Below are 14,106 nucleotides of genomic sequence, written 5' to 3'. Positions count from 1 at the left end.
GTTAACTTGCAGGTTAAGACAGGGGTAAGGAAGGCAAGTGCAATGTTAGCATTCGTTTTGAGAGGACGAGAATATAAAAGCAAGAACGTAATGCTTTATAAGGCATGGGTCAGACCATATTTGGAGTATTGTGAGCAGTTTTCAGGCCCTTATTAAAGAAAAGATGTGCTTGCATTGGAGAGGATCTAGAGGAGGTTAACAAGACTGATTCTGGGAATGAAAGGGTTAATAAACAAGGAGCGTTTGATGGCTGGAGTTTAGGAGAACGAGGGGGGATTGCATTGAGACCTATTGAATACTGAAAGGCTTATCTAGCCCCCCGGTAAGCCTCAGGCTCGCTCAACTCGCTGTTGTGTAGGGGAAGCAGTCCTCGGCCCCGCCAAACTGGGTAATTAAGTTTGTGTGGATGCTGTATGATGTACCCTACCCCGCCAATTAACAGACAATACACCATATACGATTAAATGATTACAATTTATAGATATTACTGGAACTATGTAATTAATAGAGATAAAATATAAAAGGAGAGTAAAAGGCGCCAAACTTATCAAAGTTCAATCTCTTCATGCACAAACAGTTGGAGCTCTAGTAACGGGGTCGGCTTTCCACCATTCGATCCCCTCCGACCACCTCGACCCGCCACCTGGGACCAACCACGGTGGTCGACCAGACACTCCACACGAGTCTGTCTTCGTCTCCTCTCCTCACTGAACACCCTGGACCTCGGACTCCGGCTCGGGTCTGCCCCATCGGCCAGCTCACAGCATCACGTCCACTCTCTCTCTCCCCATCACGCCTTCTGCCCAAAAACCCACGCACCACAATAGCTTACTGACACACAAGAAAGAATACATCCATCCCAATTGGTTCGTTCTCTCCCTTATCAATAATATAACCCAAACAAACAGAGAGAGAGAGAACATCCTTACATCGCAGTATTTATTACAGACAAGCCACGTTTAATTCTAACGTAATAAAGAAGTCATTTTAAGAGCCTACACAGTAACATAAAATAAGAATCCCCTTACACTTGGATAGAGTGGATACGGAGAAGATGTTTCCTATAAGACCATAACAAAATATAGTGTGTGGGTCTAGTACCAGAGGGCACAGCCTCAGCATGGAGGGAAGTCCATTTAGAATAGAGATGAGGAGGAATTTATTTAGCCAGAGGGTATTGAATCTGTGGAATTCATTGCCACAGATGGCTGTGAAGGCCAAGTCATTGGGTACAAATAGAGATTGATAGGTTCTTGATTAGTCAGGGCATCAAAGATTATGGGGAGAAATGCAAGAGAATGGGCTTGAGCGGGGTAATAAATCATCTATGGAGCAGAGGCTGATTGGCCTAATTCTGCTCCGATGTCTTCTGGTCTTGTGACATCATTCTGAGTACTGACCCAGAACAGAACATTAAGGTCTGTAACACAACAGCAATAATCACTGTAATTCTGATATCAAGCAGAGAGTGACTAGTGAGTGTGTTAATTAAATGCAAAGTTCTTTACTTAGCATCTTTGAGAATGTTGTGTAATCATGGTCTTACAGCATGAAGATAGGCCACTCAGTCCACTGAGTCTCCATTGACTATCAAGCACCGGTTTACACAAATCCTATACCAATCTGATTTAATTTTCCCCACATTCCCATCAACCCCCAATCCAACCACTCAGCTACAATTTAGGGGCAATTCTCAATGGCCAGTTTCCCCACCAACCAATAAGCCTTTAGAATGTGGGAGATACTGGCGCATTCCAAGGAAATCCACGTGATCACAGAGAGAACAGATACAACACCCGAAGCTGGGATTGAACTCATCTCGCAGCAGTAGTGAGGTAGCAAGTTTACTAACTGTGCTACTATGCCCATCAAATTCTGACTGCAAAACTTCAGAATAAGCTGATATCTACCTTTAGTTGAAAGATTTCTTTCTCATGTCCACTAGAACCAATTTCATCAAATAAACTTTAGCTTTTTCTCATGTTGCTATTAGCACTTTTTATAAACTTTCTCTCAAAAGCAAATAGCTAAAGTGGATATCTACATTTTTGAACAGGAATCACAATTATAAGGATATCTAAGACAGTTAAACGACACCTCTTCTCACTCTAATTAAATAACAGACCTTCACCCAATAATGCATCCAAACAGGAACTTCGGAACTAGAAGTTACTGTAACAATTTTACAAAAAGCTCATATCATATTTTCCAGTGGCTTAACAATTTGTCACCTGCTTGGTGCCTGTTTGTACTTTCTTCCTAACAAAACACTATGTCAACATGTGATGAATATATTAAATTAGTAATCCACTTCATAAAATTATCATTGTATACAGGGTAAAAGGAAATCCTTTTTGTTCAATCCTATGTCACATCAGCATGTCTATAACATCAGTATGGACATGCTGAAGTAACATAGCAGATGATAGCAATGTATGGAATACCCCTTCCACAGTTCATATACTGTAAGTATTCTATGCTTAGGTTTGCAAAAGCAGCAGATAATATTACCACTTTACCTAAAATTTTCTTTGCTCAAGTATTCTGTCAAAATATATTTTAAATAAAAGTTATAGAATATTATATCTACTGTATATATACACTAAAAGACTATGTAATGCCCTGGGAAAGGTTTCACTGCTAATGCAATGGTTTTTCTGTAGCTGCAGTGTTTGGGTTATGACTAGAGATAACGGGGGCTTTGGAATGTGCACCATCCAATGAAGGGAGTGTTTTTTTCTTGTTGAGTGCCTGAGGCCAAGGTGATCAGTCTGGCAAAAGAGTACAATATCAAACGACACTATAAGACGTCACACGGAGAAAAATATGGCAAGTACGCAGGACGACTCAGAACACAAAAGGTAAATGAGCTTGAAGCAGCTCTGAAAAAACAACAATCAGTGTCCACCAAAAGTCGAGAGGCTCATGATGGAGCTGTCAAGGTCAGCTATATTATTGCCAACAAAATAGCTGCTGCGTCGAAGCCATACTCAGAGGGGGAATTCATCAAAGCATGCATGCTGACGGCGGCTGAGCTGGTTTGCCCTGCGAAGAGACAGGCTTTTGGTAATATCAGCTTGTCAAGAAATACTGTGGCAGAGAGAATCGGGGACCTTGCAGGAGATTTGAACAGTCAACTAAAAGACAAAGTGAAGTCATTTATTGCCTTCTCTATTGCAATTGATGAGAGCACTGACGTGATTGATGTGATTGGTGTAGCTCAATTGGGAATATTTATTCATGGTGTTGATGCATCTTTGACCGTCACTGAGACAAACACCACAACGGCGAATGACGTTTTCTCCAGCCTTGTCGAAGCCTTGGACAGACTGGGGGTTGACTGGAGTCACGCTGTCAGCGTGGCAACAGATGGCGCACCGTGCATGGTCAGGAAAAAGGCAGGTGTTGTTGGGAAACTCAGAGAGAAAGTTCTGACAGAGAATCCAGAGCAGGAATTCTGGAATTTTCATTGTATTATACACCAAGAGGCGTTATGCAGCAGGAACCTGAAAATGGACAATGTCATGGATGTAGTAATCAAAACGGTTAATTTTATTAGAGCCAAGGGACTCAACCATTGGCAAATTGATACTCTTTTGTCTGAAAGTAATATTGGACATGGCCTACCCTACCACACTGAAGTCTGCTGGTTGAGCACAGGGATTGTGCTCAAACTTTTTTTTCAATTACGTGCAGAAATTGGACTATTCATCAATGAGAAAGGGAAGCCAGTGGCAGAGTTGGATGACCCAGACTGGCTTCATGATCTTGCATTTTTGGTGGATATAACAGAGCACTAAATGTGCTTAATGTTAACATGCAAGGCCACAGCAAACTTGTTGCAGAATACTACGACAGCATTTGTGCCTTTCAAATTAAATTAGGCCTGTGGGAGATGCAACTATCCCAGAGCAACCCAGCTCATTTCCCCTCTTTGCAGTCCGTGCGTGTCGCTCATGGGAATAATGACAATGTGGACAGGAACAAGGGCAAAATATCACGGCTGAAAAGTGAGTTTCAGAATCGTTTCCAAGTCTTCACTCAGCTCGAGAAGGAATTCTCACTATTTTTCTCGCCGTTTGCTGTCAATGCAGCATCAGATGTGCCGGAGGAACTCCAAATGGAACTAATTGAAATTCAGTGTAACTCGGCTTTGAAATATAAGTTTGAGACTGTGGGTCTGGACTCATTCTACAATACCTGGGACCGATGTACCCCAGGATGACAGACTTTGCCTTAAAGATCCTTTGCATGTTCGGGACAACATATCTCTGTGAGCAGGCGTTCTCTATAATGAACGTTAACAAATCCAAACTGTGCTCGCAGCTGACACACAGACATCTAAATGACATTATGAAAATCACAACTGCCCAGAAACTGGTCCCTGATGTTGACAGGCTGGTTAAAGCCAAGAGATGTCAGGTGTCTAGAAGCAGCAAGTAAAAAATGAGTGACACCTTTTGATGCACTGCGACATGTAAGCAAAATGCATTATGAAATATTGAGTGTCATAATATTGTGTTTCATTCATTTTCTGACTATTCTATTATTGTAAATGTGATCACTTCAATAAAAAATAGAGGCCAACTGCATTCATTGTCTGAGTTTGATTGCTGGAAGCGGGCTAATAAAAATTAGGTGCAGTTGTGTAGCCTACATTCACAATTTGTTTCGTTAGGTCTACATTTGTGTCTGCTAATGTTTGATTTCAAATGGTTTATTAATGGAAAGGGTGTGGCTCCCAAAACAATCTTAACCAAAATAGCATTGTTTTTTCTCTCTCTCATCACAACTTTCTTGTAGCCTACGACTGTAAGTTAATACCAATCATAAAAATAATGCTTACTAGGCAATCTTCTTCAGAAGAAACGAAATTCGTAAAGTGAAACAATTGGTAGTTATAGCAAAGACTGAGACACTTGAGAGCAGTTTGAAAAAATGAAGGCAACGAAAGCTGTGGGAACACGTGCGTGCACAACTGATCTGGCCTGCATGAAGTCGCATTTTGCGCAATCCGGCCCGTGACCTAAAATGAGTTTGACACCCCTGTGCTAGAATGTTACAGTAGCTTGAGTTATTACATTATTTTCCCTAATAGTAACTTCAGAGTCACAAACACATCTTTCACTCTACAGTAATCTATTTTCATATTTAGGTACTACTTTGCACGCCTCTCCACACCACCCTCATCTCCCAAACAGAAACATGTACTTCCATCACCCTATTACAGTATGTATCAGCGTTTGTGGGGCCTCATTATCAAAATGCTATTGCAGCATTTTCTTTTCAGCTATTTTCAGCAAAAGTTTAATTGGATTAATGCGAAGCTGAATTAACTGGCAGCAATATTGCCAACAAAAAAACCCTAGCACCACTGGAAAGAGGCTAGTGCTGATTGAAACACGGTCATTACTGCATTATTTGACAAAAGAAAAATATTGATGTAATACATCACAACATGCCATACTGAATGACTATTGATAAGGTATTCATACAATATTGAATGAAATGGCTAACAAGTTGTGAAGTGACAAATGGAATTCTAAAGAATTTGATGGAGAGTAATGAAACAGCAGATGAAGATTACTAATGAATGGAACATAAAATTATTATATAATATAAGTGACGAAAGAAGCAGTAAAATGTAAAGCAGTGTATCTGATAAAAATAATGTTGAAAGATATGACAGTGGTATGACCACATTAAAAAACATACAAAGTAACTGATGAAATGAATAAAAATGAACCGAGATGTTTGATCAGTTTTAATAATGTGCAGCACAACTGATGAAAACTAATATTGAAAACAATGTATAATGAATTTATAACTTATGAAACTGAATAACTACAAAGCATTATGAAATAGATGTAATCTGAAGTAGAACAAACATTGATTTAGTAAGAATAATCTGATAATCAGTTTAGAAAATAAATTATTCACTTGGTTCAAAGAAGGTTCCAGATGGATAAGCGAATTACATATTTATGAAAACAAGATGATGCTACGATAAAACAAACCAATATTTTGATAGCAAGGCGGGAAGAAAGGAGTTTTACTTGGTCCGAAAGAAAACTAGTGATTGGAATGCAAAATGACAACAAAACAATAAGCAATACAAATACTAAGTTTAGAAGCAAGAACATGAAAAACCTAGCAAAAACAAGTGAGAGGGAAGAGGAACCACCTTTCAAAGCTCTGCAAGACTACATGTTATGAAGAAATTACAAAACAATATCTGCTTGACTAGCCACACTGAATATGACAGAGGACATTTAATTCAACATTAAAGTCTAAGTTACTTTTGTTTTACACACATTTATCTCTTGCTGGCGCTGTTACTTTTTAACCATATTTCAGGTGTTATACGCCGAAATGCATGAGATTGGGACATGTGCATCGAGAGCGTCAAGTACATTGTCTCCTTCCAAGTCACATGCCATCGTCATTTGAATATATATCATGATTCTTCAATGTTGTCAAGGTTAAATCTTGGAACTCCTCTCCACACCGACCTGTAGAAGGATCATCACACTCTTTGTGAACACATATAGAGTTCACAACGATTGAACATGTCAGTCACACCCACATTCTATTTTTTTGGGAAAGGGCCTACAAACAACTTAGTGAACAATTGACTGTGTACACTGAAAATATCAGCACTGACTAAGCAAGAAGGAAAATATATGTTTTATTGCAAGTAGGTTTGAATTTATTCTTCCTTTGGCAATTACAGCACCATTCTTCAGCCAGGGAATCATTGAAATACAAAAGACGACGGCAACTAACAAATGATGAAATCATTTAAATACACTGGATGAGAAAATGAAGTGCTGATGATGTGCATTGTGAAGCGCATGCCATTTGGCTTGTTTGAAGGCAACAGCACCTTTAATATCTTCATTATAATATCGAGCTTGGGTTATCCACACAGATTCCTGACTTAGGGTACATCCACACTACGCCGGATAATTTTGAAAACGCCGGCTTCAAGTAAAAACGACAGGCATCCACACTAAGCGTTTTTAAAAATATCTCTGTCCACATTAGACGGATATTTGGGCAAATCTCCTCCTACTGGGCATGCGCAAGACACACAGAAAACAAGTGAAGAGGAAACGATATACTTGGTGCGCGTTTGTCCAGTTACGGAGTAGAAAAAGTTAAAAGGAATTGCTCTTGGCTGTCGCACAAGAGGACTTAAAACTAAAAAAAAAACAAATACTGTAGCGTATGGAGGCAACCGATAGGGAGTTCACGGACAGTATGACCTGGCTGACGATGAACATTGAAAAACTGACTAACTCTGTTGCATGAATAAAGTACCTTGTTAAATGTATAAAAACATGTCTGCATCAGTGTTATCTTGTATTTCCATACAATGTTACATTAGGCTGTTACACATGTATTGTCAGAGAAGTACTTGCATAAATAGGTAAACCACCTTGGTTCTTGATCCTCCAAAATATTCCGCATGGAATTTAAACTGGAGGTGGTGGAGGGTGTTTTCTGTCCTTACCTTCATACAAGCAAGGACAGAAAACAGGGCAAAGTGAGTATACTTATTTATTCAGTAAGCTATGGGTCAAAGTATTTGGTGAGTACATTTCTAACTCTTCTGGCTTCAGTCTCGTTGCCGTCTGTTCTGAAATTGTTAGGTTCTGCGAAGCACAGAATCAAATATCGCTGTGATGATTGTACGCTCTAGTATCAACTGTTTGGCGACAATAAAGTAATAATAATAATATTAATAATAAAAATAAAACAACGAAATGCCGCACTGCCGTCATCTGTTGCGGCACGTCATGACAGCGGTTTTAAAAAGCTCCGGTTACCCCGTACACACTGCAACGGATATTAGGCGTTTTCAGATTTATTCACTCTGGAGACCGTTTCTGAAAACCTCCGTTTTTGGGGGCTGAAAACGCCGTTTCAGTGTGGATGGAAGGTCAAAACGAAGAGAAAAAGCTTCGTTTTCAAAATTATCCAGCATAGTGTGGACATAGCCTTAGTGCACATTCAAAGTGCTCAGTTTTGTGAATGGATAACACTACCCTCTATTTGGCATCATAAGTATGAATGAATAAATAAATAACAAACACGAGAAAATTTGTAGATGCTGGAGATCCAAAGCAACGTGCACAAAATGTTGGGAGGAACTCAGCAGGCCAGGCAGCATCTGTAGAAAAGAGTAATTAGTTGACGTTTCAGGCTGAGACCTTTTGTCAGGACTTCATTTTTTCAGGAGAATAAATAAATAAATAGATTTGGCTTTCCAGTCTCCATTTTGAAAATCTATACTTTGGGAGGAAGTAATGGTTGTGATGTCATCAAATAGTAAACAAATCTCTTCTTGCTTGGTTGGCCAACTTGAAGACTGAGTAATTTCCTTAGCTTTCTAAGTGATAACTTAAGTAAAATTTATTCAAAATAATGGTTAGAATAATTTAAAATAAAGTTTTATAAAATTAATATCTAAAAGTATTCTTAGAATTCTTAGTATTCTAAGTTTTGGCAACATATTTGTTTAATTCTCATTCACCAATAAATAGTTGCTGTAATGTTCAAACTGACTAAATAATTAGTTTGACCTTTCTGGAGGAAACAAAGGATAGTAATGATATATTCTGCTATTGGGTCTAAATACAAGATGCTACTGTGTTGTGAAAGTGACTTGAAGGAAGCAAAGCATAACAGAAAAACTCCCTAGAGGGAACAGAAAATCCACAGGTATTCCAAACTAAATTGGCTTGTCTCTCACTCCTCCTGTGTGACAGCTTCTTTATGCTTGAGCAACAGTGCCTGCTGGGACTTGTACTCCTTTTGCACATAATTCCTAAAGGTTTCTTGGTGGGGAGTATTGTTCGAGAAAGGTGTTGAAAATGAGTTATACACAGTTGGTCATAGAACTATTGCAAAAGGAAGGATAAAAAGGAAAATGTCAAAGATAATATAGGACAGAAATTAGAGAGTAGAGCCAAAGTTTGGGCATCATGAGAACCCATAAAGATCCAAAATGAAATGTGTGCACACACGTATAAAATAAGATGCTCTGAAAAAACACTTTGGGGAGGGCGATGTCGATATGTTGCCAGTGCTGCCATTTTAGAGTTCAGTGCTCTAGTTAACTTCCTCCCTTAAACATGCTTGACTGAGCATAAGTTCAACTGTATGTGAGACACTCTCCTAGTGTTACTTAAAGGGCTCATCAACTTCCTTTAGGTATCTTTTGGGCTGATTTTTTTTTTTTGCAGTGATTATACAAGTATTGGTTTGGAGAACTGCTCAAGATTGCATAGGTCTGCACAGTACATGGGCAGGTGCTGGAAGGAATTTTTGAGGATTTTTAAGCTAGTCTAAAAACAAATTGCTCTTAGGTACAGATACGTTTGTAGGTATTCTTGCAATACAGCAAGAGTGAGACTGAACTGAAGTCACAGAGAGAAAGGAAAGCAAAAGCAACTGTGGGAGGAAAGAGAAGTGAGTCTCAACAGGAGGACCCATGGGAGCACATAAAATCTCAGCGATGAACAGGGGGCGAAGCACTTGTACTTCTTCAATGTAATCTTCAGGGAAAACTGGGAGAGACGGACCTTTGACCTTGGCAAGAACTGTACGTCGGTTTAAACTAACCATGTTAATGTTAATGGTGATGAAAGGTCTTGGTCTCGGCCCGAAACGTTGACTGTACCTCTTCCTAGAGATGCTGCCTGGCCTGCTGTGTTCACCAGCAACTTTGATGTGTGTTGGATGTGAATGACTTTCTTCAGATTCAATTATTTCCAGGCTGGGACTGGGATTTCAATGCTACTTCCTGTCATTTCACTGTTGAAAAAGAGACATAAATGATGCATCTCAGCAGCTTCAACTACATTCTCTCTTGATGGGGAAAAACAAATGGAGTGAGCAAATGACATTGCAAAGTGTATGCATTTCCCCATGTCATGGGAGGTTATTGACTGCATGTACAGTATGTTTCTCTGCCCGAACTGAAGATTCACTTTGTAGTACATTGGAAGGATTCATCAATGTCCAGGTGGTTGTCACCGTTGGCGTATTCTAGGTGAAGTCACCTTGACTTCATTCTGTGATGTCCTTGTTGAAGTGGGATTTGACCATTCACAGCTTTTGGATGCCTGACACTATTGCTGACGACGTAGCTCTTGACTCCATTGCACAATCCATGTACGTGGGCTCAGTATGCACCGAATCCAAGCTATATTGCAAAAAAAAAATCAATGACAAAACAGACCATTGACACATGGAGCCATGGCTTTTGCTGCCTAAACCACACTAAATGAGCTTTATAGTGCTTGGCAGAGGAAGTGTCAAATTTTGTAGTGGCTTGCTGCATGCTGTACAGACTGATCATTATAACGAGACAGCCAATTCCTCCAGTCATATAATAAGTGGCTAAATAACAGGAGCAGAAGGAAGAGGAGGAGGAGGAGGAGGAAGAGAAATTGTAAAGACAATCTATATAATTATTTAAATAAAGTAAGACAATGTTGAAAGTTATAGGGAACATCTGTGAGAAAAAAATAAAGTTGGCATTTTAGGTCAATGATCTTTCATCAGAAGTTAGAATTAAAAACTTTTTAATTGAAATAAAAAGTAGGAAGGGCAGAGAGAATAGAAACAAAGAACCGTGATAACAGATAATAATGGGTTTATTATTGTCACATGTCCTGAGGTATAGCGTGTCTGTAAATCTCTGCGTTTTCTGCAGAGCAGTCGCCATTTCAAACCCTAACGTATTTGGATAAGCTGTTTCTATGGTGTCTCAATAAACATTGGAATGGGTTAGTGAGGACGTGTGAAATTTCTTTAGCCTCCTCAGGAAGTAGAGGGGTTGGTAAGATTTCTTGGGCATGGCTGGTGGTTGGATCGGAGTAAGCTACTGGTGATATTCACTCCTAGGAACTTGAGGCTCTCATCCCTCTTAGCCTCAGCAACATAGATGTAGAGAGGAACATGCGTACAATGCCCCTATCCTGAAGTCAACGGCTGGCTTTTTTGTTTTGCTGACATTGAGGGACAGGTTGTTGTCATGACACCATGTCATTAGGCTCCAATTCCCCTCCTTGTACTCTGACTCATTGTTATTTGAGATATCGTCCACTACAGTGGTATCAACTGCATACTTGTAGGTGGAGTTAGAGCAAAGTCTGGTCACATAATTGTCAATGTATAGGGAGGAGAGAAAGGGGCTCAGGACACAGGTAGGGTGGATACCTGGATATGTTGTATAATAAAGGTGATGGAGATGCCAAGTGAAAAAGCCCCTCAGAGATATGTTTGCCAGAGGTCTAAATAGTAGGAGATAATGATGTCTGAAACGCCAGAGGAAGAGGGAAGAAATAAAGAACAGCAGATGCTGAACACCTGAAATGAAATTTTAAAGAATTGGAAATACAGCATCTATAGAGATAGCGTTGAACACAGAGCATAGATCAGTTCAGTACAGAAATAGGTCCGTTGGATCATCATGTCTGTGCAGATCATGATGCCAATTTAATCCCCATCTGCCTGCAATTAGTCCAATATGCCTGTCTCATTCCTGTTCATGCACCTGCTAAAGACCTCTTAAAAGCCGTTATCATATCTGTTTCCATCACCTCCCTGGCAATGTGTTCCACTCTCTATACCTCCTTCAAACTCTCCCCCCTCACATTAAACCTATGCCCTCTAGTATATGACCTTTCCACTTTGGGAAGAAGATTTTGACCATCTCGTCTATCTATGCCCCTCATAATTTTATAAACTTCTATCAGGTTGCCCTTCAACCTCCATCGCTCCAGGAAAAAAAAAACTGTTCAAGTTTGTCCAAACTCCTACTGCAGCAAATACTCTCCATCCAGGCAACATCATGCAAAACCTTCTCAGCGCCCATCCCAAAGTCTCCACATCCCTCCCACTGTGTGATGACCAAACTGCCCACAACACTCCAAATGTGACCCAACAAAAGCACTACAGAGCTGCAGCATGACCTGACAGCTTCCACACTTAATGCTCCAATCAGTAGAGCCACTTCAATTCCCCATTCCACCTCCACTATGATCTCACCGACTTTAACTTCTACACTGTTCCATCAAGAAAGACCACAGTTGCTGGAAGTCAGGAGCAAGACGTAAAAATACTGGAGAAAGTCAGCGAGTCAGGCACCGTCTATGGAGGTAAATGGACAGTTGATGGTTCAATTTGAGATGCTTCATAAGAATCCCGATGAGTCCTGATGAAGCTCTCAAGCCAAAGCGTTGACTGAGCATTTCCTTCCTTAGATGGTGCCTGAGCTGCTGAGGTTCACCAGCATTTCATGGGTTGTCCTGTTCCATCAGCTTACGACTTGGCATATTACAGAAAGCGGCCGAAGCCTCACAGATGTAAACGAGGAGACATGTTGGGCTGTAGTCGTTGGAATCCAGATGTAAACGAGCAGACACATTGGACTGCAGTTGTTGGAATCCAGATGTAAACAAGGAGGCACGTTGGACTGCAGTTGTTGGAATCCAGATGTAAATGAGGAGACACATTGGACTGCAGTTGTTGGAATCCAGATGTAAACGAGGAGGCACGTTGGACTGTAGTTGTTGGAATCCAGATGTAAACGAGGAGACACGTTGGACTGCAGTTGTTGGAATCCAGATGTAAACGAGGAGACACGTTGGACTGCAGTTGTTGGAATCCAGATGTAAACGAGGAGGCACGTTGGACTGCAGTTGTTGGAATCTAGATGTAAACGAGGAGACACGTTGGACTGCAGTTGTTGGAATCCAGATGTAAACGAGGAGACACGTTGGACTGCAGTTGTTGGAATCTAGATGTAAACGAGGAGGCACGTTGGACTGCAGTTGTTGGAATCCAGATGTAAACGAGGAGACACGTTGGACTGCAGTTGTTGGAATCTAGATGTAAACGAGGAGGCACGTTGGACTGCAGTTGCTAGAATCCAGAGCATCGAACAGCATCTATGGGAGGAATGGAATTGTCAACATTTTGGGTTGAAACCCTGCATCAGGACTCTGAAGTGGGCCCCCAATTCTTGTTGCACAGCAGCTCCAAGCTCTTTACAACGTCCCATGCAAAGATGTTCTGAACTCCTTCAAGCTCCTTGATATTGAATGTGGGTTCTTGGCACACCTGTCAATGCAATAAGCAAGGGCGATTTATAGTGGCCAATTAACCCACTAATGTGCATGTCTTTTAGAAAATGTGAGCACACTAAAGCATATGCAATCACACTCCTATCATGGAAATTCCATACAAGCACCATCCTTGAAAGGTCAGAAATGAACTTAGGTCGCTCATGCTGCGAAGTAGCAGCTCTCCTGGTTGCCACAGTGCCACCAATAGAATACATGTTTTATGACACATTATGTCACTAATTTTGAGTAAATTTTGCACGATGATCAAAATCACAATATTTCTTCATTGACGTGTTGAGTACTGGAACACTTATTAATGATACACTGAAGTTCTGTTCAGTAGAAGCAACAATGGCTCACCTAGTTTAAAGCTGAATAAGTTGACATTAATTTGAATTTATCCACAAGAGAGCTGCAGTGTTCTGATAGATCAGAACATTGTGGCCTATCCTTACTTTGGGATCTGAGTGAAAATCCTAGCCTGGCAATTCGATGTGGTTCTAAGGCAATGTTGAATATACAGAAATGAGATCGCTCAGAAGGGAGGTTAGAGCAAGGTGTCATCTCTCCTCTCAAGTGGGCATCTATGATCTGTTAGAACTTTTCAAAGAATAACAACTCCATAGTGTGCTGACCAATATCTGTCCCTCAACCAGCATCAATCAAACTGGTTACCTAGATATCACAATGCTGCTCATTAGACCAAATTTACTGTCATAACATTATATCAGATCATTCAACTACACCTCAAGGACTATTTAATTGACACCAATGTACTGAAGTCCTAACAGCTCAATATTTATGTGAGCCTTCTTTCATCTTTTGAATCATGTAAACTCTGAAGTTAAATAAGTGATTGTCATCTTTCCAGCAAGAATAAGATAATTAGCCATGTTTTGGAATTTTATCCGCATCTACTCAGATCCATCAGCTGAGTTACCTTGATTTCATATTTTATATTTTA

Source organism: Mobula hypostoma, chromosome 6 (genome assembly GCF_963921235.1).
Source record: "Mobula hypostoma chromosome 6, sMobHyp1.1, whole genome shotgun sequence".
Lineage (NCBI taxonomy): Eukaryota > Metazoa > Chordata > Chondrichthyes > Myliobatiformes > Myliobatidae > Mobula > Mobula hypostoma.
This window is presented reverse-complemented; position numbering follows the sequence as displayed.